At 45.0% G+C, this 26,420-nt stretch overlaps 1 pseudogene across 1 annotated transcript; it reads left to right on the forward strand.

Moving 5' to 3' along the window:
- Positions 1–990: 990 nt before the first annotated feature.
- LOC308416986 (protein arginine N-methyltransferase 1-like) lies at positions 991–11,527 on the forward strand (annotated as a pseudogene). Its single transcript has 2 exons — positions 991–2,000; positions 11,396–11,527. The product of its transcript is annotated as a protein arginine N-methyltransferase 1-like (transcript).
- The last annotated feature ends 14,893 nt before the right edge of the window (positions 11,528–26,420 follow it).

A 26,420-nucleotide genomic window follows, 5' to 3' on the forward strand; every position in this document is an offset into this window, starting at 1 on the left:
GCCAAATGTATTGATTTTGACCTGATCAAGGTTATTTGAGCAGATTGAGATTATGTTGGTAGAGGGCTTGCAGAGTGTGCATGGGGCCCTGGGTTTGGTCCTCAGGACTGCATAACTGAGGGACATGATGTCTAATGAATTATATAACTGACACATGCCTATAATCCAGGAGGTGGGGGTGGGGCAGGAGGATCAGGGGTTGAACACACTTTTAGAGCCCAAATAGAATTGGAGGTCAGACTGGGTTCTGAGAGACTCATCTCAAAAGAAACAATAATAAGGGAGATTATTGTTAGGAGCCCCACTTTCCAGTTGAAAGCCCTAAGAGAGGGAGAGGAGGCTTGCTCCTGTGAGAGAGTCTGCCTCCTGTTTGCCTCAGGGAAGCAAGTGTCCATGAAGTCTGTATCTGCAGATGGATTGTCCCAGTGAGCCAGGAAGCTTAGAAAAATTCCCCCAGTGTGCCCAGTATGTGGACTGTGATCTTTTGAGATTCTGAGCAGAGGAGCTACATAAACTATACACTCCTCTGCCACAGGCAGGCAAGACTGTAAACGGGTGTTTTCATACCTCCAAATGGATGCAGTTAGTACCCAGAAGCAGGTAACCAATGCACCTACCACACAGCCAGTAATGCAAGGTGATAATAAGGGACTGTGTATAGGTGGACCCAGTGCTGATAAGTTATAGCATTTTCATATTTCTGCTGTCTGAAGCACAAAGGTTGGAAGACCATTCAGCTTAAGTTTAGTCAACAAAGATAAACACTTGGGTATCCTTATGATGGTTGACCTTTCGGGCCATGATTGTCTTCAAATTCCTAAAGGACATACATCTTGGCCATGGTCTTAAATCACAGAGTGCTCCAGTATGGGATGAACTCCACTTAAGGAGAAATTGCAAAGACACAGAGAAGCAAAGCCTATTTAGCTGTTAAGAAATATGGAGAAGTGGGGGTGGGGGAGTCTTGGAGGCTGGAGGACTCAGGGAAGGATGGTGGCAGCTGAGGCCACGAACTCCATCATGGAGGTTTTCTGTGGTCAAGCAGAAAGTAGTGAGAAGCCCAATGCTGAGGACATGACATCCAAAGACTACTAGTCTGACTCCTATGACCACTTTGGCATTTATGAGGAGATGCTAACATACCACAGCTCCATGTTTCACAATTGGCATCTCTTCAAAGACAAGGTGGTGCTGGACATGGGCTCAGGCACTGGCATCCTCTGCATGTTCGCTGCCAAGGCAGGGGCCCTCGAGGTCATTGGGATTGAATGTTCCAATATCTACAATTATGCTGTGAAGATTGTCAAAGCCAACAAGTTAGACCATGTGGGGACCATCATCAAGGGCAAGGTGGAGGTGGTGGAGCTGCCCGTGGAGAAGGTGGACATCATCATCAGCGAGTGGATGGGTTACTGCCTCTCCTACGAGTCCATGCTCAGCACTGTGCTGCATGCTCATGACAAGTGACAAACACCCAATGGCTTCATCTTCCCAGACTGGGCCACCCTGTATGTGACAGCCATTGAGGACCGACAGTACAAAGACCACAAGATCCACTGGCATTAAAGACAAGGACATCAAGGAGCCCCTGGTGGTCACCAATGCCTGCTTCATAAAGGAGGTGGACATCTACACAGTTGAGGTGGAGGACCTAACCTCCTCCTTCCCCTTTTGCTTGCAAGTGAAGAGGAATGCACTGGTGGCCTACGTTCATGCACTGGTGGCCTACTTCAACATTGAGTTCACCCGATGCCACAAGAGGACCGGCTTCTCTACCAGTCCTGAGTCTCCACACACACTGGAAGCCGACTGTGTCTTACATGGAGAACTACCTAACAGTGAAGGCCGGTGAGGAGATCTTTGGTACCATTGGAATGAGGCCCACTGCCGAAAACAATCGTGACTTGGACTTTACCATCGACCCGGACTTCAGGGGTCAGCTGTGTGAACTCTCTTGTTCCACCGACTACTGGATGCAAAAGGGGGCTCCAGGGCTGGGAGTGAGGAATGGGAGAGGATATTGTGACTGTGATTTTCATAATTTATGTTTTTATATAGTTACGTTTATGCCAATAAATCCTCAGCTGACCATTCCCCCCCCCAAATGATTAGTAATTTTAAAAATTAAAAATAAAAGTGTGTATGTGTGGGTATGTGTGTGTGTGTGTGTGAGTGTATGCACACTGATATACATCTTTGTGACTGTATTAGTGTATGTGTGTGCCCGTGCATACATGTAAATGTGAACTTTTCGTCATTCTCTGCCTGTTCCTCTGAGGCAAGGTCTCTTCCTGAACCCAGTGTTTATGTCATGGGTAGGCTGAAAGGCAGCAAGCCCCAGTGTACTTCGTGTTGTCTCTGAGCTGGAATTACAGACATTTGAAAGGAAAGCCTGGCTTGTGTACTTGTTGGAATCTGAACTCAGTCCACATGGTGTGAAGCAAGCATTGGTAGACTTTTTTTTTTTTTCTTCCTCTTTCTTTTCTTTTTTTTTTTTTTTTTTGGTATATTGTCTCATTACAGCCAAGGATGGCCTTGAACTTCTGGTCTTCTGGCCTCAACCTCCTGACTTCTGGCATTACAGGCTTGCACCACCAACTCTGTGACTTTGCACACAGTGGGCAGACTCTACCAGTTGAGCTATACCCCCAGATCTCAAGCATCAATCTTTAGGTGGATTTATATTTATATTATTAATATAGCTTTTCTATTGTATTCACAGGAAACTTTTTCTGTGGTCTTAGGACTGAGGGCCAAATCTTTACGGCTATTAGCCATTGCTTTTAGTTACTCAAAGCCTTCATTCCTGAGGGTCCTCTGTTCTCAGATGTTACGTTCAATTTTCATACTTCATGGAGTTTTGCCACATGGCTTTTTGCTTCACCGAGACCAGGAGTCTTTGAGAGCATGGGGCCTTCTACAATGTAAATTAATCCTGGGAAGAGTGTCTTACCATTTCTGCTGAGTTCTATTGGTTAGAAGCAAGTGTTGGGTACTTCCAAACCTTTAGGTGGTAGTAACTGTGGTGTGGTTTTAGCATTTGTCTTCCAGGGGCTGACAGGCTGGGCTCCCAAACCTAGAAGATTTTAGCTGAGTCCTAAGAACAAAAAGGCATATGGTTCTAGCTTTCAGAGTCAGGTGATTAGTGCTCTAGATAATAAAAAAGCAGAATTCTACTGCTTGTATAGAGAGTAGACCCCCAGCCGGAGTTCCAGCTCTTATATGTTAAGAATCTTTTGCTTTTAAGTACTTGGCTGCTTTTTGAAGTCCTTTCCATGACAAGAGCTCCAAGTCCTGTTTTCTCAGGACTGGGTTCCCACCTTGGCTTCTTCCCAGCCCTATCATTTACTTCCTTAGCTTAATCTACTCTCTGTTCTTAGCACTGTCCAGTGGCCTTCTCATTGTCACAACTCAGTGTCTCAGGAGTCAGGGTCCTTAGCTCTTGTTGAGTTTATGGAGCTTTTTTTCTTGCCCTCTGTTTGCCACTGTTGGGTCTCCAAACCTCAGGATCTTGGGTGGTTTTGTGTGATTAGTCAAAACCTCCTCTACCCAGGGTAAAACCACAAGTTGGCCACAAGTAGGTGTGGCATGCTTGTGTTTTGGCTGCTAGTCCACCAATCACAGCCTTGTATATTCTCAACTTCCAAATCTACTAATCATGTGTTTTGCATATGGGCCAATCACAGAGCCCTGCATAGGGACAGTCTACTTTGTGAGTCAATCTCAACCTTTGTGCTGAGTCATAGAGAAGTCACAGCAGATGTTGTGTGTGTGTGTGTGTGTGTGTGTGTGTCTGTGTGTGTGTGTAAAGAGAAGGGGTAGGGGGTAGGGGGTAGAGTAGGAGTGGAAGGGGAAAGGGAGGGAAAGAGAGAGAGGGAAAAGGAGAGGGGAAAGGAGAGGGAGAGGTGGAGGAGGAGAAAGAGGGAGGGAGAGAGAGGGGGAGGGGGAGGTGGATGTTCCCTTGGAGCAGCATCAGAAAGAGTTTTTGGAAAGTCATGGCTTAAGTAAGGTTTTCTGACAATGGTTCCAATCAAAACACAGTTGACTGGAGTCAGTCCTCACGTAGTTGAAGTCAGTGGTATCTGTAACAGCCGTGATTGTGGTGTATCAGTGGTTGGGGTGTGGTTTCCTCAAGGGTCTGTGAGACACTCAGGTGGGATATCATAATGGCGTTCTGGCTAGTTGCTAAACAAGTGGGTTTCTTGGCTGACAGAAAACTGCTTAAGGCACATGGGCAGTAGAAAGGGCCGACAGTTGCCAACTATAGGGTCAAACAAGGTTGTCCACACGGTTTAGTTTATTTGAAGGAAAATAACTGGAGCAGGTTTGAAATAACATTACCACCTCTAATGTTATTTAGCAGAGCTTATTTCCTATCTGGCAGAGAAGGCTGTGTCCCCATACCTGTCAGAGGGGGGTGGTGATGGTTCTTGTTATATATATTGTTGTATATGCATTTATATATTTATTGAGGTCTCCTGTGGGAGGTCATTCAGAGTTGGATTTTATACCTTGTCACATCCGAGGTAATATTTCTTCAATCTTTGGTGGTCCTTGACACTGAAAATGAGAAGCCATCTTCTGTGGAAGGCAGAGGACTCCTGCTCTGGGTGTTTCCAGAGCTTTTGTGCTTCTTCTTTCTGTTGGATCCATCCCATGTGCACCAGCAAACCCAGTCACTATTGCGGATGTCAAGAAGTGCTTGCTGACAGGACGTCATATGAATGTCTTTTGAGAGAGCCGGACAAATACAGAGGTGGATGCTCACAGCCAACCATTGGACTGAGCACAGGGACCCCAGTGGAAGAGTTAGGGGAAGGACTGAAGGAGCTGAAGGTGATTACAGCCCCATAGAAAGAAGGTATCGACTACCCGATGCCCCAGGGTTCCCAGGGACTAAATCATCAACCTAAGATCATACATGGAGGGTTCCGTGCCTCCAGCTGCATATGTAGCAGAGGATGGCCTTATCTGTCATCAGTGGGAGGGGAGACCCTTGGTCCTGTGAAGGCTTGATGACCCAGCGTAGGGGAATAACACTAGGACAGTGAGGCAGGAGTAGGTGAGAAGGTGGGGGAGCACCGCCCTAGAAGTAGGGAGTGGGGATGGGGTAAGGGTTTTTCAGAGGGGAAACCGGAAAAGAGGATAACATTTGAAATGTAAATACATAAAATAACCAATAAAAAATTTAAAAAGAGCGAAAATGAGATAATGCGCCAAGACACTGCCTGCTGTATGCTCATGGAAGCACCACGGCGCCTTCACCTGACAGAGCTAACGGAGTCAGATGTGGGGGTCAGAGGAAGAGCATTGTGCACGGTGAGCAGGAAGCATGGGCCAGGTTTAGGGTGATCAAGCAAAGGCCTAACTTCTTCAACCCAGGGAGATAGAGTCTAAATTAATTTTCTTCATTGCTTCCCCATGAATAAAAAATGCTCGGAAGTAGACATGCAGCTGTTTCATCTGGCATGATTAAAGTGCTGCTTTTATTAATCCTTTGTCTCTCCTTGAGTGTGTGGTTTTCCTCCCCCTGACATTTTAGGGATGCGCTCAGCATGCAGAACTTAAAAGCTCCGAGGACGAGGACGGAAGGGCGTTAGAAGAGTTCAGGGGTTTGGAGACAGATCTTGGATTGCATCCTATCCTGCTACCTGATCAACTTTATGCCACTGAGGAAATTCTCCTGCCTGTGAGCTTAGAACCTCTGTAAGATGTGCTTATCCCTGTCCAAGCTGAAGAGCAAACCCACCGGTAATGGTGAGAGAGCTCATGAAGTTCAAGTGCTCCAGGGATGAGGCTCAGTGGGTAGATTTCCCATGGGCATTTTGGGTAAAGTCAAGTATATGTCAATTGGGTATTGTCAGTGGAGACAGAACACCACAAGGCTGTTTTAGACCTTGTGGTGTTGGCAGTGCTTTTGTGATATGAATTTTGAGTCTGATGCGGTTTCTGCAATACTCTGTAGAGCTGTACAAAAAATATAATTAGTAGACGTAAGAAAGCTGACAAGAGATTCATAATGGATAGGCAGGTGTTGTTTAAGGGCTAAACCTTTAGTTGTTAGATAAAACTATATGTAATTGAGGTTGGAAACATAGATCAGTGGTTAAGAGCATACTTTAATTCCCAGCACCCACAGGGCAACTCAAAACTGTCTGCAACTCCATGTTCTCACACCTTCGTCCAGACATACTCGCAGGCAAAATATCATTGCACACAAAAAGTATACGTAATCACTGCAGTAAATTTCTGTATAAAAATGACCTTTTTTCAGAACCATGGAACATTACCAGAATTTCCTTCTCTTTTCCAGAGTCTCTCCCTTGATCCTAGGATGACCTGTATGCCCGGATAGAAGATGAGAGGTAGGCACTGTTGCTGCTGTTGAGACAAGGTCTTACTACATAGCACTGGCGGATCTGAAGCCATGTGGATCAGGCTGGCCTCAGACTCAGACATATATCTGCGTCTGCCTCTCGATGCTGACATTAACGTCCGGTGCCACCATGCCTAGCCCAGGCTGCTTCTTGATAGCTGAAGGAAATTTGCTATAATAGCTCTTTCCCTTGGTTCTATTTTCTGATGGATTTAGACACAGAAAAGCAGTGAATCTCTCTGTGTAGATATTGCTGATTTCATCGCCAGTTAAAGAATTCAGCCCAGAGAGAAAAGTGAGAGGAGGAGAGAGAAAAATCACAGGACCAAAAAAAAAAAAAAAAAAAAAAAAAACAAAGGCTCATTCTTCTCATTGTAACATGTCAGACTTTGGGGTGTTCCAGCCAGTACATCCTTGGTGACTTTGTCCAGCTGGTTTTTAAATAACTTGAATGATTGTCCTCCCTTATTTCTCTTGAGAATTCATTCTTCCATGTAATGGAGTCGTCTTGTAGGATGTTCTCCTTGAGATAATAATATCACAGTGTATAATTTCTTCATAAATTTTCATTTTATCCAATTTTCCTTCCATAAAGGAATCAATAAAAATGAAAGAAAATAGAAAGGAGAAAATGGGTGATGGGCAGGGAGAAGCCATCTCTGGCTGGTGGGAGGAGGCAGAGGGACCAGGCAGCAAGGGACGTGTCTTGGTTCCTTTTCTTCTCCTATGAAGAAGCACTATGACCAAGGTAATTCATTAAAAAAACAAAAATGTTTAGTTTGCGTGCTCACGGTTCCAGAGGGTGGAAAGTTCTTGACTATCACAGCAGTGAGTATGGCAGCAGGTAGGCAGACACAGCACCGGCACTGGGTCTTTCAAATACTTGAGTCTATGGGAGGGGGGCATTGTCATTCAAACTACCACAAGGTGTTGACGTTCAGGACCGGCTGAGGATGAATCTGAGTACACATCAGGAGCCCAGGACTAGAGTTCCTTCCAAGCTGAAGTGGGTGGGCCTCAAGATGCTGAGGAAATGCTCTGGGTTTGGGCATTTTCAAGAACTCCATAGCTATTCATGTTGGCTTGTGTAACCTAAGCTTGGATAACTAGAGGTTTTGGAGCAATGGTGGGTGGGGCATAGGTTTACAGTTTTCCACATTAGGACTCAGCTGCCGCTCTCCTCACAGATCTACCTGCCTTCTCCTGTCATGTCCACACCATACTGTTGAATTCTGAAGGAAGCAGCAGAGGCCAGATGTGTGGCACACAGCTGGATATAGCCCCACATCACCTCTGCCAGCATAGTCAAGTGCTGAGATTTCAGGTCCTTAGTAAAAGGATAAAGGCACCACATGGGAGTTTTAGAATTCTTTTGTGAAAAGACATTCATGAATTGAAAAGATACTCAAAGAAGCCTATTTATTACCAGGCGTAGGGGAGCACACTTTAAAAAATAGGAGCCTTCCTCTCTTTTTCCATTGTTATCACCCATCCCCCATCTTCTGGTCCAGGGTCAATTGTTTAACACACCTGCTCTTATTTTCTATTGATTCTGCAATAAAGATAGAATTGTCCACAAGAGCCACAAGACCCTGTTCCTTGCTTAGCTATAGCCATGTCTGGTCAGTCATGCTTGCATTATGACCACAGTAACCTTGAGTTACACTCCCTATGCTATGGGACACCCACAACCTACAGGCCACCAACCTGCCATTCTCTCCCCTTCTCTGTCCCCACGCCCTCCTACACTGTTGCTCAATCACTTCATCTTCAGACGATGTTTCTCAGGCGACTTCTGCTTATAGTCCCGGTCAAGCCCTCACCATAAACTTCTAAGCTTATGGTTTGTCTAGAAACACAATATTTGTTTCTAGAGCAAATCTATCTATACATATAATCATGCTGTATACGTATAAGAATGTCCATTCCACTGACTGTAAACCCCACTAAGAGAAAGATGCTGGTTCTCAACACTGTATCCTACAGTTGTGGGTGTTGCCCTGTGCACAGTGGAGACTCAGCCCTTCTTGCAGGAAAGGTGTAGTTTCAGGCTGTGGAATAGACCTGTTCATAGCAGGGGGTGATCCTGCTGGGAGCAGCTCTGGGACGAGGTTCCAATGACTTAGAAAAACTGACAACTATAGTTTACATCGAGCACAGGACGTCTCTGACACCTTGACCACCAGCATCTTTCAAGTTAAAGCCATCAGAACATGACAAAGGGCCCTCAAGTCCCTGCTGGTGGGTTTCTGGGTTTATAAGAACATGATCAGAGGCACAGCCCCCTGTGCCTGTTAAAGCATACTTATAAAGTAATAAATAACCCTCTGGGTTATTTTAAGTGCTTTCCCTAATAAATGTATATGGAAATATATAAGCATGTTTTTTCCTCTTATTGAAGCTGTCAAGTAAACTAATCTTTGATTCTTTCAGTTTCTTCTCAGCACCCAGTGCACACTGTTAAATAGTGCTTACAACAATACTTAAGGATAATAACCAGAGCATGTCTTGGGCAAACTCAGAGGCTTTTAGAGAACCCTTTTATTTTTCTTAGTGAGATACTCACTGGGATAGTAAAGTGTACGTGTTATGAAATATAATGTGGTGAGTGGAGTACCTCAGGCAGACCCATGCCAAGGTGTGTCCCCTGGGAAATTACACCATAGAACAGAGCTGATGTCATAGAGATTTACTGGGGGAAGGGAGAGGAGTGAGGAGCTGGGAAGGGATAGAGGCAAACAAGTGAGTATGGAGACAGACAGGCAGGCAGACAGTCAGATGGGAACATAGCCATGAGGACAGAGAGAACAGATAGATTCTGAGAAGAGAGAGAGAGCTGCCAGTGGGCGGGTCCTTTACTAGGTATCACACACTTGTACCTGACAGTGGCAGGTCATGTTGTAAGCAGTTGCTAGGTCCCTAAGGGCAGGCCAGCAGAATGTATACCAACAGTAAGTCAACCGTGGGGAGGAAGAGTGAAGAGCCTCGGTAGTGCTCTCTAGACAAAACACAGATCATCAGTTATCCAGAAACGGAATCACGCAAAGCCACCAGGAAAGGCAACCGGTGGGTAGGAAACTCAGTATTGCAGCCACAGAGGCAGATGTGCACACTAGTCTTGTCAGTAGGAAGTAGACTGCTTCAGAGTCTTGTTAGGGAAAGAGATCTTGAAGATGTGGGGCAATGGGATGCTGCATAGGGCCTTGAGAGCAAGAAGGGGCTGGGGAGTATCTACGTAGGACCATGATAGTGTTACCTTGGTGTGGTGCTGAGGCTGAGTGGGGAAGGCCTCAAGCACAGTTGTTCTGGTACTGGGCATGCAAGGAAGTCATATAGAAGCCATAGCTGAATAATTCCAGAGCAGAAAGATGAAGAAATACAATTTAATGAGGAATGGCCGGGGATGTAACAGCACCAACTGAACAGACAAAGTTAAGAAAGATAAGATAGTTGGAGTCAATAGAAGACAGTCAGGCAAATCAGGAGAGCAGGTGCCTTATATTTGAGGTCCTCTTTCACCCCACCCTGGGCTTCTCCTCAGCTGCTCTCTACCTGATGTCTTTGCCTGGTTCACATACCCAACATTGGTCTTTGAGATTTCTGCTGGTCAGTATCATGATAATGTCCTCTGCATCAGATTAAGGAGTTGGTGGCCAATCTCCTGCCACTGCTTTGGCCACTTCTATGCATGGTACAGATATGACTGCTGACAAGTCTGCCTTCTGATGGTGATGTAGCTCTATACTCAGGTCACACATGTAGAAGATACCTGGCTTACCCTACATGGTCTTTCCTGTTGACATTTCAGCTCAATACTGACTTTCCAACGACACAACTCTACGGCATACTTACTGTTCCGACCCTCAGACACCACAATATTCCACTCTTTGAATCAGACTATAATTGTGGAATTGTCTCTACCTTTCATTGTTTCTTCCACGTTAAAAAAATGAAATGATTTCTTGAATATACACATTCTCTTGGTGCAGAAGGCCAAGTGTTTTCTGTGTCTGCAACCACTGAGTACTCTATTCCTTGTAGTTGTGTGGTCTGGGAAGTCCAGCACAAAGAATCCATCCCCTGGTGAGGGGTCTCCCATTGCATCCTTCCATCCTGAGGGATAAGAGAGTGAGAGGAACCGAGGGAGAGGGAAAGACAATAGCAAATCCTTTTTACAAGGGTTCTGCCTTCATGACATATTGACTTCTCTAAGGGGCCACTTTTTATCCCTACTGCTCTAAGTTTCTAGAGCTTAGAAGTTGGGTGGTAAGGGGCACAGAATCAAACCAGAGGGTGAATTTTCACTTCCTGCTGTGTACGTTAGCTAGATTTCTGCAGGCAAGATCTCATGGGTGCTCTAGGATGCAACCATACTCTGCAGAGATGACTCTTTTTTCCTTACTTAAAAACATTAGTGAAAATACAATTACACCGTTTCCCCTTCTCCTCTCTTTTACCCCTCCATGTCTGACCCCTCCTGAGTTCCCAGTCTCCTCCTTTAACTACGATTACATAGACATATAAATGAATTAACTCGTAAATGTAATCTGCTGTCTGGTCAGTGTTACCTGCATGCAAATGTTTCTAGGGCTGACTCCAGATAGCCAGCATGACTGATTTTTAAAGACCTTAAGGTCCAATGAATTTTTTTGTTCTTCTGGGCTGCTCAAAATAAATCCAAGACACCCTGACACAAACACCTAGGTGTACAACACAGATGTAGTGGAAACAAAACCAGATTCTTTCTCCATTTTTTTTTTCTTCAGCTGACAGCAAGAGGATTTATTGTACACGAGTTACACTTGGCCACAAGAGAGAACAGAACTAGTCTAGAATGCCAAAGGTCCAGGGCGGAGGGCCAGCGGGACTGTTCTGGTTGTAAGAAAGGCAGTCATCTTCCCCGGGTGATCTCGGCGAGGCGGCGCTCCAGGTCTACGGAGACTTCATTGTTGACAGCAGCGTACAGTCCAACAACTTGTTCCGGTGTCCAGGCCCTCAGCATCCCTTCTGCTCCTGCAGGCTTCGTGGGTGCACACGCTGCTCTACTTGGACCTCTGCCTCATCTTTCTTCCCCTGCGCTTCAGCCTGCGCGTTCTCTTCTTCCGCCACTTCGCTCTCATGGCGCAGGAGTTTCAAGGAAGGTGGCGCTAAGACCGAGAGCTCTTTCCCCATTTTTAAATTAAACGTCTGGGAGGAAACTATTCAAGTTACTGCCTGTAGCGTCTATATTTTCGGCCACTGGGTAGGATGGCCGTGTAGGACATGGAAGGACTTATTTATTTATTTATTTAGGCCAAATAACTGTGAACCAGTATCTCAGCTGCTATGGTCACTGTTTTCTTCATCTGTAAAATGAAAGAATTATGTTAAATAAGTCCAGTATACAGTCACTCTGACACCAATGCTCTAAGAAAATAGTGCATGGACCTCCAAGGCTCATAGCTCTCATACAGTAGGGGATTTGGACCCAACTGAAAACAGATCACTAGACACTTGAGTAATGACAAAGCTATGTCCTTCAGCATCTCCTGAGATACAGAGCCTCTGTGGACTTCCTATGTGCAAAGGTTTTATTTTTTACAAGGCAAGGAACAAAGGAGACAGCAGGAGAGGCAAAGGGGGCTCTCACCCTAGAGACCAAGCATGGCGGCGCGCTAAGCATTAAGCAGTTGGCATAAGTCACCCTTTTCCACCTCTATTTACACTTGTTTCACTTTCATCTAAAGGTGGGAAAGCTGAGGGCTAGAAACATTAATTAGGGTCAAGTAAATTGCTTAATGTTACAGGTTCAAATCCCTTTCTTTCTGCTTCCAAAGTTACTACTCCAAAACCCTCTTAAAATGAAACAAAATTCTATGAATGCTTTGGAGAGATTGGCAAGAGGTGAGAAATGTTGCCTTGTTCTTAACCGTGAACGTGAACGAAATCCCCGGAGGAAATGCTACTTTAAGAGTGTGGTCTATTTGGCTCATTACTGTTGAGGGACCATTTGTTCTCCATGGACTGGGATAGTCTCTGAAGTAGTAGAGCTGGGAGACAGTATGGAGTGTTTCATTGGTAGGGCCATCTGGGAAGCCTTTGGCCATCGCCCTCAGAAGAGGTTGCAGGAGCCCTGTCCGCTCTCTGGTTCCTCTTCTTGGGAGACAATGTCTCTGTCTATTCACACAACTGATGCTGTGATACCATCTATTGGACCCTCACCAGAGACCAGATCAGTGAAGACCGATCCAGTTTTGACTTTGAACTTCCAGAACGATGAGCTAAGTGAACCTTCTCATGATGTTAGCTTTGCTTGAGGTATTTTGTTGTAGCAGCTGGAAGCTGAGTAATGGAAACCTTTCCTTCCTCACAGTTGACTAGGATATACAAACACAACTCTCTGACTCCCATGGTATGGAAACTATCCTTTACTGTAGATAAACCGGTTTTGAGTCTGTGAGATGTCAGAGAATGACACAGTGATTTATTGCAAGGAAGAAGAGTCTGGAGAAACAGAGGCCTTCTGGCCTGCCTGTTGTAACTGTGTGGAGAACAGAGTTCTTGTTGGGTTCTCGGAAGTGTTCCCCCACTGAAGGGGCTTTTAACTTCTACAGGGTCTGCCTTGACCAGACACCATGAAGGAGGTCTCTATAGGATATACAGGAAAAGTAGCATATGCCCAGAGACTCACCTTTGGAGACAGCTTTAAAGCTAGATTTAGTACAATGTAGAATTTGATAACCTTCAGGGGGGTTTCAGAGTTCCCCATAGTGGGATTAAACAGATTGCTGGGTCCCACCCCAACATTTCCTCCTTCCTTCCTTCTTCCTTCCTTCCCTCCTTCCTTCCTTTCTTTCTTAAATGCACATTGAATCCAAATTGAAGCCCCTATCTCTTTTGGCCTGCCCTTACAAATCCCTCTCCCCATTACCCCTTCCCTTCTTCTCAGAGAATGGTGAAGCCCCCCTTGGGTACCACCCCACCCTGGGACATCTACTCCCAGCAGGATTAGGCAGTCCAGGTGGAAAAGGGGATCCTACAGCAGGCATTAGAGTCAGAGACAGACTCTGCTCCAATTGTTAGGGGACCCACAGGAAGATCCAAACTGCATGTCTGCTACGAAAGTGTGTGGAGACTAGGTCTAGGCTAGTCTTTTCTTTTCCACCGGACTCCCGGAACTCTGCCTGATGGTTGGCTATGGGTCTCCACATCTGTTTCCATCTGCTGCGGGGTGAGGCTTCTCAGGAGACAGTTATGCTAGGCTTCTGTCTTGTTCCTTGCTCAGCCAGCCTGATAGAGTCCAACAGAGCTCCAGACAATGGAGCTCTCCCAACATTTCCTTTTTTTCTGATAAATTTTATTTATATAATAATAATAGTAATATTTATTTTTTATCCATTTTACATCTTAATCACAGTTCACCCCTGTTCCCTCTCCTCCCAGTCCCATTCTTACAAATCCCTCCATTCCCACTGTCCCCTTCCCTTCTCCTCAGAGAAGGTGAAGCCCCTCTTGGGTACCACCCCACCCTGGGACATCTAGTCCCAGCAGGACTAGGCACATCTTCTCCCACTGAGACCCAACTAGACAGTTTATGTAGGGGAAAGGGATCCAATCGCAGGGAACAGAGATGGAGACAGACCCTGCTCTACTTGTTAGGGGACCTACATGAAGACCAAGCGTGGTACAAATTTGTAGTGGGAGTCTAGGGTCTGAGGTGCAACTTAGCATTTCCCCCAATTTTCAGGTAATGTTGAGGTCCACAGGTATGTTAGCTAGAGCCATCTTAGGCTTACCTTGCGTAAAGATGATTAAGGAATTTGTATATATGTTCTGTGAAGAGAATTGGAGGCGCCTTCTTCCATCCACAGACTGTGCTTGGCTGATTAGGAGAAAATCATGCATCAAGTCATCCCTGCTGCCATGTATCCCTTCCTGGGCTAGGCACCTTTGTGATATACTTTACAATTGTCCCCAAGTTCCTTAGGTCTATTCTTTTTTTTTTTTTTTGCTTGTTTGTTTTTATTATTTATTTATTTATTTTGAATACATTTTTTAAGGTTGTAATTAAGTATTTGTGGGTACATATACATACACATATGTATATATGTAACAATAATATAGGAAAAGAGGCTATTCATTTGAGGGGATAGGAGAGAGACTAGGAGGGGCTGTAGGGAGGAGAGGGGGATGTGATACAGTTCTATTTTAATTAAAATATATTCTTTTTTTTGTTGAACTTCACACAGTCTGTGAGTTGTTTCTGGGGTGTTCAGAGCTTTCTGGGATTAGTATCCAATTATCAGTGACTGAATATTATATCTGTTCTTTTGTGATGGGTTATCTCACTCAGGATGATATTCTCTAGATGCAGCCATTTTCTTAAGAATTTCATTAAGTCATTGTTTCTGATAGCTGAGTAGTACTCCATTGTGTAAATGTACCACAATTTTTGTATCCATTCATCTACTGAAGGACATCTGGGTTCTTTCCAGCTTTTGGCTATTATAAATAGAGCTGCAACGAACATTGTGGTGCATGTATCATTGTTGTATGTTGGAGCATCTCTGGGGTATATGCCCAGAAGTGGAATAGCTGGATCTTCAGGTAGTACTATGTCCATTTTTTCTGAGGAACTGCCAGACTGATTTCCAGAGTGGTTGTATCGGTTTACAACCCCACCAACAGTGGAGAAGTGTTCCTCTTTCTCCACAACCTCGCCAGCATCTGTTGTCATCTGAGTTTTGGATCTTGGCCAATCTGACTGGTGTGAGGTGGAATCTCAGGGTTGTTTTGATTTGCATTTCCCTGATGGCTAAGGATGTTGAGCACTTCCTTAGATGTTTCTCAGTTATTCACTATTCCTCGACTGAGAACTTTTTGTTTAAGTCTGTACCCCATTTTTTAATAGGGTTGTTTGATTCTCTAGTGTCTAGGTTTTTGAGTTCTTTGTATACCTGGGATATTAGGTCTCTATCTGATGTGGGGTTGGTAAAGATCTTTTCCCACTCTGTTGGCTGCGGTTTTGTTTTCTTGACAGTGTCTTTAGCCTTACAGAAACTTTGCAATGTCATTAAGTCCCATTTGTCAATCTTTGACCTTAGAGCTCCAGCCATTGGTGTTCTGTTCAGGAAATTTTCTCCTGTGCCTATGTGTTCTAAGGTTTTCCCTACTTTCTCATCTAATAATTTCAGTGTACCTGGTTTAATGTGGAGATCTTTGATCTACTTACACTTGAGCTTTGTACAAGGAGATAAGAAAGGGTCTATTTTCATTCTTCTGCATGCTGAGTGCCAGTTGGACCAACACCATTTGTTGAATAGGCTGTCCTTTTTCCATAGAATACAGTCAATTCTTAAAAAAACAAGTTATTGCTATTTTTAAATGTGTGTGTGTGTGTGTGTGTGTGTGTGTGTGTGTGTGTGTGTGTGTGTGTGCTAACAGAAGCCAGAAGAAAGTGTCAGCTCTCTCGGACCTGGAATTACAGAATTACAAGCAGACATTAGTTTCCTGATGTGGGTGCTGTAAACTGAACCTGAGTCCTCTAAGAGTAGCAAGAGTTCTTAACCACTGAGCTATCTCTCCAGCCCCCCTTACTTGTATCTAACTCATTTTCTACTTGTCTACTGGAGGAAGCTGAAAATAAGTAAAAGATAGTTGAATGGTGAGTCTAGTATGCAGAATTTAACAATTTTGCATCTTCCAGGTAAGAACTTTCTCCACTGTTTATATACAAAACTGCTCTTCAGAAATATACACAAATATCATAAAGGTGCAGTTTGCTCTGTGCATAGACAACTAGTGCTATTCACAAAGTTCACTTCAATCTACAAAGCAAGATTTTTCTCTCTCTTACCCGTAAACATGCATATATCAACAATCCCAAATCAATGTGCTCATTTTGGTCACAGAGGACAAGATTAAATGAATGTATGCATCAAATCATGCAACGTAAAATGTGTTGTCTGTCCCACAGCTGCTTCTGTGAGAGTCACAGTGGTTGCGTCTATTCCTAATCCCCATGAAAAGGATTAGGTCCTGCGTGGGCCATGGGCTGTGTTAAGCATGTTATTGCTCTGGAATCCTCGCTTCCATTTAGAGTAATTATCCATTTATAATCGTGGTTTCTTGGTAGACAACAGGGAACAGACTCATGGGATGTTGAGAGAGTGGAAACTCGTTTTATTTTTGGGCCAAAGTTTTGTGAAGCTGTTGCCCATAGAATCTGAGGTCTTCAGCGCCGGGCTAGTCAGTCTGCATGTGCGCTCTAGTGTTGCCATCTGCATCTGACAAAATAGTTTAAGACAGAGGCCAGTCTCAGGGTTGAAAACAGTCAGCTGGATACACAGATTGCAGAGATTCCGAGACCTACAGGGTTGCAAAGTGAAATTGCTTTTGGTTTTTTAAAGGCGTGCTCATTAACCATTTGGAGCATCACCACAAAGACACCTCAGAGCAAATGACACCCTCCCCCAAAACAAGGACAAAGAAGGGACCAGGGACCAAATAGACACCAGTACCCAGACAAAAGCATTGCTAGAAAGGCCAGGGATGTGGTGTTTGCCAACCTCTTTCCCCTAATCAGACCAACCCAGTGTTCTCCCAGCGGCTGCAGGTGCTAGCTGCTGGTAGCTCACTTCCATTTTCCCCAAATGCTTGCCCCCAGTTGACTAGACTGGTCCTGAACCTTCCACCCACATCTCACCAGCCATAACCTTTCCGCAAACAATTATCAGTGGTTTTCACACTGGATGGAGGAGGCAGAGATTTGTGTGACAAAGCTAAAGCAGGCCCTTAACATTAAGTGCTCAGAGAAACATGGAAATGTGGCTGTGCTTTGTGTGCCTATCGCATACACGTAACGCCAGTAAGCGATGCCACCGAGTTTAAGCCACCCTCTCCTTGGGATGTATATAAAAAGGACCCAGCTTCCCAGCACCGTTTTTGGCTGGTTTGGTGAGGATAGGAGGAATGTCGAGCACTGCACTGACCAGGACACTTGCTCCAGAGCTTCCTCTCAAAGCCGCAGGGACTGCAACCAGAGAGCTGATGGGAACAGCTAGGGAGGGGAGCCATTACTGACCAGGAGATCAAAGCAGGTGAATGGGGCTGACCTGAGGCAGACTGCTGGAAAAAGTAAGAGGCTATTCAGCATCATTGTGGCGCCCCATGCGGCCGGAAGGCGTGGCTTCTTGTAGTTCTGGCCAAGTCAAGGGCTCGTGGATCTTCTTTTTCTCTTAGCAGTTGGTATGGAGAAATGCAACGGTTGTAAGAGATGCCTGAGCAAAGCTTGCTGGCTCGTCTCATTCTGGCCTTGGCTGATACAGCTCTCCAGCCTCCTCTAATGCCCGTGTTGTCTTTCTAGTAAGTCAATGAGGCACAGACCACGATGTGAGCGTGTACCCATCTTATCTGAGGCAACATGTGGTTTCACTCACAAGAAACCCCATTCTTAATGTTTAAGAATTCTTAACTTCCTTCAAGGGAAGGGAAGCGATCTGACTTATTTTGAAGGGTTCACATGGATTTTTTAAAAAGTGGGGTTTGCACCACACAAAAGATAACGAAACTCACATCTGAGACGGTAGACGCCTCCCCGCCCCTTGCCAAATTCCTGGCCTGGAACACATACCACACTTCCCATAGAAGGAAAACTGACCCGTGGTCACGTAGGCCTAGAACAGAGTTTTCCATGCTAATACCTAGAGGCCCTGAGGGTTTAGCCAATAAGCCCCCCTTCCTGGACATTCCTCCCTGCAAAAGGTATTTAATCTTGGGTCCACCCTGAGAAGTTGGGATGGTATGCATCCATTTTCCACGATGAACAGTCAATAAATAGTTTAGAACCATGGGCTGTGTCTTTCATCAAGATCTGCCATGGGGAGCCACAGAGAAGGCATTAGATTATCGAGCCGTAGCTAAACCTTCCATAGAAGGCCTCTCTGCTCTTAGCCACAACCACCATTATGCTAAGGGCAATCACCATTGAGCTAAGCAGGAGCTCACCATTTTCCCCCTGCCTGGACTAGCAACAGCCCTGAATCTTTTCTCAACTCCTCATAACTCAGCAACGCCCAACTATCCAGGAGTTTGGGAGCACCTTGTCCTGGTCCTGTCATGGGCCTGTGGACCCCTGGCGCCGTTCCCCAGGAGCAACTGGGGGCCCGGAAGCCAGGCAATACCAGTTTCTGCTTTCCACGTCTCAAACTGCATTTCCCAGCTCAGGCGCAGTGACTCTGCTTCCTGAAACCCAGCGCCTGCCTGGCTCTGGCAAGAGAACTCAAACTCCCTGCAACACCCCCCAAAAGGCAGTGCCCCGTAACGGGGCAGAACAAAGAGCCACAAAGGGCTAAGATCCTTTTCCCTTTGTGCAGTGATCTGGGTCACTTGACTCCTTTCCGCTGTCCCACGTGGGCTTCCGTGTGTATCTTGAGTCTTGGGCCTCGTTGGCTTTCTGTTCTCTCTCTGCAGGAAACCCAGAACCTCTTTCCGGTCTCTTCTCTCTTCTCTCAGGTTTCCTCCTAATCTGTTTGCTACATTTTTACCACTTTCCCAAGGGCTTGACTAGCCTTCAGTGCAGCCCTGCAGAGCTGTTGGTTGTGTGTGCGTCATAGGAGAAGAGCCTGGATTTGTACCTGGTGACTGCTTACGACAAATCTCAAACCCTCTAGGTATTAGTTTTGTCATCTGTATAATGGGAGTATCTCAGAGACTTACACATGTAACCCAGGGGGAATCTGGGTAAATGGCTGTGCTGGTACAAGATTTAATTTCTCCAAACACTCAGAAAAAATTAAACAGAGGCACTAAATAGAATAAGACCCCAAACCTGCCTGCTCATAATCTCTGGTCAACGTTTACAATAAAATCAGTGGGCAAGTTATTCTCACGATCTCTAAATATAAACTATGTGTGATCAGGACGCCTTATAAACACATATTGAATTGTCAGGAATATATTTAATAATAATAACAATAAATCTACAGCGAGGCAGAAAACTACAATGATTCAATCAATTGTATCCAAAGTTAATTGCATAACTAGATTAAGAAAAAAAAAAAATGACTTAAAATGACCAGAAAACGAGGTAAGGATGAATTAGCTCTTAATTGTAACAACCGCTGTGCTGAACGGAGAATGCGCAGGAAAGCAAACAGCGCTCAGTGTACATCTCAATTCCTAGACAAGCTGGCGGTTGTTCCTGGCAGACCCCAGAGCCCACCTGAGAGTACTGCTCACCCGGGGAAGCTTTGCAGACTTGACTTGCTGCGGGTAGACAGATCTGAAAGGGCCTGTGAGTTTGGGCCTCATGGGTGTTCAAACCTCACCAGACAAAAGTGCATTCTAAGACAAAGCCCCACAGCGAGTAGAAAGAACTTCTGGGCATAAGATCCAACGTGAGTGGCAGGAGGTCAGCCGAAATGAAGAAGAAAGAAAAGCTCTTGAAAGCAAGGGAGGCAGTGAGGAGAGATAACGGACATGGTACTGTGAACATTCCGCGGAGACGGCAGAAGAGGGCGCTCCTGAGCCACGAAAACGACTCCATTTCATTTCTTTCTCTTTTCCTTTTTTTTTTTTTTTTTAAAAAAAAAACACCAACAACCAAAAACCCGCACAATGTAAGATTAAGATCTGATAACATAAAAAGATGTTAGAAATGAAAAGAAGGGAATAAGGAACATGATAACATTTCTGCGAACAATTAAAGCATGCCAGAAATAACATGTTTACAAAGTTGAAGGAACATCCTCTCAACGGAGAGGAGCAGGCTGAGGAATTTTCCAGTTTGTCTGTAGAAGGGATCCTGTAGGAAACTTGTGGTTTTTAATCCCTTCCCCCAGAAAAAGCCATCTAAGGTGTCAGGTGGCAAGAAGTTTAGTGACCATCCATGGCAGAAGGCAGGATTTTACGTGGATAAAGGAGACAAGAATCCAAAGAACACCAGAATATAAGAGCCAAGAGGAGTGGAACCAGGCCAGAAATCAGGCGGAACGCAGGACTGGGAAGCGCTATGGGAAGGTGTTTATACAAGCAGTTAGAGCTCTTTCAATCTCTCTTAATGGTCTGTGCATGAAAAGCCCGCAGGGACATTAAAATGGCTTAGAGTCACAGAGTATGTGACTACATTCATGGACTGATTGGCGCCTAAAGGGAGGGAGTGGCGTTTGAAACAGGAAGAAATCTCGACAGAGGCTGGGGGTCTACTCCCCTTAAGCCCACCTCGATCTGTTTCTGCTTCCTTAAACCCACCCTGCTGTGTCTTACCTGTCCTTCCCTTGGACCCAGGAGATCTGCGCACCCTCACTGTGACTCCCAGCCCTCCATCCCAGCCCTCTCTCCGTATCTCCAGTACTCCCAGGTCCTTCTCACTGGGTTACGCTCCACGCCTGTGTCTGCGCGCATGCAAAGGTCACTGGTGTCAGTGGCTCCCTTCTCTGGACTCCAGCGGCAGCACCGACTCTGAAATCCTACCTACGGGTCAATAATTGCCCGATATGTTTTCCTAGCTCTGACCTTTCTTAGCAATTCCTTCTGCTTTCCTGACATTTCTAGTTGGATATCTAAAAGACACTTTATATTTAACTTACCCCAGCATAGAATTCTTCGCCCCCACCCATTCCTTCTGCTCTTTCTCCCGTACTTATTTGAGTCTTCCCAAAAGCTAGTTTCTTTCCCTTAAATACCACACTTCACCTGTCGGAATACTATGGTGTCTTCTTTCTGAGCAGACACCTGTCCATCAAAACTCCTGCATTTCTGCTAAGGAACCTCAGTGTTGCTAAACATCCCTGGAGGAAAACCTTCTCTCAGCTGCTCTGGAACTTGCCCTGTACCTCAGTTCGGGTCCTCATAGTCGCCGGTATAACCATTTGTAACAGATCAACACAGACCATGTCATGCTTGTTTTCTGACTATACCTGGCGAGGGTGATGTGTTGTCTGCTTTTCTGTCTGTTCACCACGCTGGCCCTCATTAGGTAACTGGAAACTGGAAAGAGTCTTTAGGACAAAAAACTATGAAGCTGTGTGTGTGTGTGGTGCTTGGTGCAGGAGAGACCTGTGCAGAGAAGCTGCAAAGTCCGTGGTCCAGATGAGCTGTGGTTTGTTTGAGGGCACAAATGGTAGGACGTAAGCCAGAGGTAGGAAGAGAGGGCACATCCCTGAGGGGTTAACGCTGTATTAGGGGTGATTTCACTGGGCCTACTCATTAGACAGGCTACTGACCACATTTCTACTCTCAACTATTGGTTCCTTCGGACTTAGGCTGTGACCATAATCAAAGCGAGGAAACCGAGGAGAACATTCCTCTGGTACCATTGATGTGATGATGTCTCTGAAAACAGATGCATGGGGGTTGGGTAGGATGGGCAGTTTCTCTTGTGAGTCCTTGGTGGAAGACATATGCCAGGGACTTCTAGCTTGGGCATTAGGTAAACACTCTCCCAATTGCTCCTATTGGCCCAAGCCTTCCTCCTGTCTGGAGGGTCAGAAACTCAGGGATAGCCCCACCCCCAGTTCAGGAAGTGGGGAGGGGGAAGGGGAGCTCTGGCTTGCTCCAGCAGGATGATTGTTCTTAGCTTGGCAGAGGCAGGCTTGGTGGCAGTTGTGGCTGGGAGTGTAGAGAGGCCCCTTCTACTGGAGAATTAACATGGGGTTCTATAGACAAAGGCCTTCCCCAGCTTCCTCATGGGGGATCTTGACAGAAGAGACAGTCTATTGTTCTAAACTCTTTATTGTCATACCGGAATGAATGTGTAAAATCATACTCACCACTTCTCAGGGTGGGCCTGAGATGAAGTACGTTTTGCAGGGAAAAATGTCTGGGAAAGAAAGCTTATTGCCTAAGGCCTCCAGGCCTCTAGGTACCTCATTAGCATGAAGAACTCTGGTTTGAGCCTATGTGACCATAGGACACATTTCTTTTATGTGATAAGCATGGCATGTGTTCCAAGTCAGGAGTCTGGCAGGGAGCTGGGAGTCGCCTAAGCCTCAGGTGTGTGCCCACTGAGTCACTAGGTCTTGACCTGCCCTCCCTTACCAAACTTCCTGGCATGGTTTTACATCCCTCCCACCCCTATAGACTCATATGTATGAATACTTGGTCTCTAGTCAGTGGAACTGCTTGGGAAGGATTAGGAGGTGTGTCATTGTTGAAGGAGGTCTGCTACTTTAGATAGGTTAGAGATTTTAAGAGTTCCATTCCCTTTCTCTCTCTCTCTCTCTCTCTCTCTCTCTCTCTCTCTCTCTCTCTCCTCCTCCTCCTCCTCCTCCTCCTCCTCCTTCTCCTCCTCCTTGCCCCCCTGATTATAGATCAAGATGTGAACTGTCAGCTGTTCTAGCCATCTTGTCTTTGCTCTGCCATCATGGCCTCTAATCCCTGAAACCATAAGCCCAATTAAACTCTTATAAGTTGCCTTGGTCATGGTGTTTTGTCACAGTGATAGAAAAGTCACTGAGAATCACAACTTTCAGGAGATGGGAGATACAGAATAAATGTCTCTGATAGTTTTAAAGTGAAAGTAATATTATGTTTGGACCAAACAGCTAGTCTTTTAAGCAATTATATGCACATAATTCTGGGTTTTACGTTCTTCGAGGTCCTTTGGCCCTTAGGTTGGGAGCTATTTAGTTTATCCTTTTCTTCTCTTGGATCTTCTGTTTTCTTCAGTCTGGTCTTTACCCACTTCTGTTATTTGCAGGTAGACTATTAATTAGTGAAGCAAGGAGCCAATGCTTTTTACTGTATCTCCATCAACCAGGAGTTTGTAAGCCGCATTTCTGGCCACACATATCACTGGTTCATGCATATTCCCCTAATCACCATCAGGAATAGCGAGGCTTCTGCTCTTTTTTTCCTTTTATCAATCAATCTCTACTTCCTTCCATTATCCCATGTATGAGCCTCAAACACAGCTCCTTTATAGTCTCCAGAGTTAATGACAAAATTCTTGTCTGTGCCCTGAAAACCAATGGCAGAGAGAGGCTTTCTCCGGGTGGCCTAGAACCGCTGGTTTAGTAGAGTAGACTGACAGGAAGCCAAGGGCTAAGTTCAGTAGGCAGGATGTATTTTCTAGTGATTGATCATTCATTATTTGTAAATGATGGGAATGTGTTTCTGCTGAGGCTAGTGAGTCATATAGAAGCAATTAAGTAGCAAAGCTCCTCCCTCCCTTTTCTCTGTAGGGTACTAATGTTATTCAAGTCCCAGAGAAATATGGGGATGCTCTTTGCGGTGATAAATGTTCCTTTGAAGTCGGTTTCTACTTGTTGAAGTCTCATCCTGAGAGGCTTTGAGAAGGACCCACCGTGATGCCAATCCGGATAGCTTTGCTTTTGCTCTCTCTGTTCCCAACTAGCAGGATGCCTAGCTTGTGTGGAATGAACTGTGCACACCACAGTGAGAAGGAAAACCTAAGTCCAGTCTTCTTTAGTTTGACTTTGCTCCCCAGAGGGAGGGCTTAGGGAGACAGTGAAGCAGCTCCTGTGATGGGGATTCTGTGAAGATGCAGGGTCAGAGACTTCTGCTTGGGACCTAGGAGAGCAAAGGCTGGGTTGACGGAGAGCGGATCATTTCTCTTACTTCTATAGGGGACTTCTTCAGCACCTTAGCTAAGTAATATCCAGTAAGTAATATTGAGTAAGTAATATTTAGTAAGTAAGTAGTATTTCAAGACACTCTGGGGTTTTCATAAGCACAAGGCATGGAAAGAGAAAGGTCAAACAAAATGCCTACATAACAGCCTAGAATGTATTTGCTCCCATTTTCTGATAGTCAAGACAATAAATATGGAGAAGTTGAACAGAAACAGCCGACTGTTGAAAACCTACAGGTTGAGAGACGGACGGTCAATACCTGCACACTGGCTCTTTCTGTGTTTCTGATTTCTCATCTCTGAAATGAGGGATCGGGGGTCCAGAGACCTGTTTGGTCCCTCCCAGATCTAATATTTCATGTTCTCCTAGTATGCCACAGGGGTTATTTATAATTCTAAGATCAGGTTTTAGATGAGGTCAGTCCCTAGTTTTGTGTTTCTCTTCCATTCTCACTACACAGCCGTGGATGCTATGCCCCTAAGCTCTGAAGATCCTCACCGTCTTGCCACTGCCCAGCCACTGACCTCCCTCCCAGTCATCTCTTCACAGAGTCTCTATGCTTCATTTCCTTTTCTATTCAGTCTCTTCTCAAGGCCCTTGCTCATGTTGATCCCTTAAGGTGGAAGAAACCTTGAAACCTCTTCACAAAGATAGATTTCTTTACTCAGCCACAGCCTTGAGGCTTTGTTTTCAGAGAGGTCTGCCCATGCCACAGCATGCACAATGCTATCCCTACTTGAACATTCTCTGTTTCCCTCCCTCCCTTGATCATCCTCATAGCTTTTGTGACTATCTGAAATAAGATCGATATTTATTTTTTGTGAGCTAAACTCGGAAAGAGTAGGACTCTTGTTTGTTTTACCCACTACTGTACTCCTGTTCATCTTAAATCAGACACATGTAAACCTTTATTGACAGAAATATAGCACAAATGACTCTCCAACAATAGAGTGTGCACAGACATTGTCTTTGAATAGACAAAGGGGGTGTTTGGCATCAGCTGTAGGACCATTAGTTGCCTTTTCTTAGTCTGAGTTCTGAGATTGGAAAGAGGTTTTCTTGATATCAGTTCTAGCTAAAGATGAGTGAGAACCAATGTGGTGCCCAGTACGATCAAGAGAAGGAAGCACCAGGCACTAAGCACTTACTGTTTGCAGGGCACATGCTAGGCACCGTGGCATGCAAAATCTTTTACTTCATACAAATACAGGGTAGGCAGAACACTGCTCAGTTGGAATGGATGGAACTGGAACACCCTGGAACTCAGTTACTTGTCTATGGCCATGGGTTGAAATCTAAGTACAGAGTCTGTTAATTTGTCTCCACCTCATTGCCTCTGCAGTGAGTATTTCCAAGATAACCATCAAAATTTTGTTCCTTACTTGAACAGCAGAGAAAAGCTGTTATACTCACGTTATGTTTAATCACATTGAAGATACTCAGTTTACAATTAGAAAAGACAAAGAAGCTGAAAGGGTTTGCAGCCCCATAGGAGAACAATATCAACCGACCAGACCTCCCAGAGCTCCCAGGGACTAAACCACCATCCAAAGAATACACATGGAGGGACCCATGGCTCCTGCTGCATATGTAGCAGAGGATGGCACTGTCTGGCATCAATAGGAGGAGAAGCACTTGGTCCTGTGAAGGCTCATTTCCCCAGTGTAGGGGAATGCCAGGGTGTTGAGGTGGGAGTGGGAACATATTCATAAAAGCAGAGGGAGGGGGAATGGGAGAAGGAGGAAAGGGAATAATATTTGAAATGTAAATACATAAAATATCTATTAAAACAATAACAAAAGAAAAGGATATATATATATATATATATATATATATATATATCCTTATATCTATATCTATTTCTGAAAAGGCAAAGAGCATATAGCTGAGTCTTTAGCAAAGACTGATGACAAACTTCTTGTTCTTTACCGTGAGTCAGATGGAGAGTACTTCATCCCTTCTTACAGGTGCATTTCTGGGCATATTTTACAATGATGTTAAAGTTTCTTTAACCAGAGATACTCATTAAGGCAGATTTTTCCATTGGAGGATATTTAGACAGGCTTGCAATGGCTGCCACGGTCCTCTACCATTCTGTCCCCAGCCAGAAATGGACACAGCATTGGAATAAAGATGCCTGGGAAATGGGAGAAGTCTGTGCATGAGGTAGACCATGTACACATGGGAATTGGTTAACTTGAGGATCTGAGACGCAGTGGGAAAGGCTTGATGAGGTTTCCATGATCAGCACTGCGAAGGGAAAAGGCTACCAAAGAGGAAGGTGGGGAAGTTGAAGTTAGCCTTGCCATTTTACATTATTATTGTTATTATTATTGTTGTTGTTGTTTTCTTTTTGCCGCCCAAGAGCAAGGTAAAAAGCACACTGGGAAGAAGGAATGTTTCAAGGAGAACCACACTGTGAGGGGTTTTCATAATTGAATTTATTTGCCTTTGTAGCAGCTAAAGGTGCT

The sequence above is a fragment of the Micromys minutus genome (genome assembly GCF_963924665.1).
Source record: "Micromys minutus genome assembly, chromosome: 2".
Taxonomy (NCBI): domain Eukaryota; kingdom Metazoa; phylum Chordata; class Mammalia; order Rodentia; family Muridae; genus Micromys; species Micromys minutus.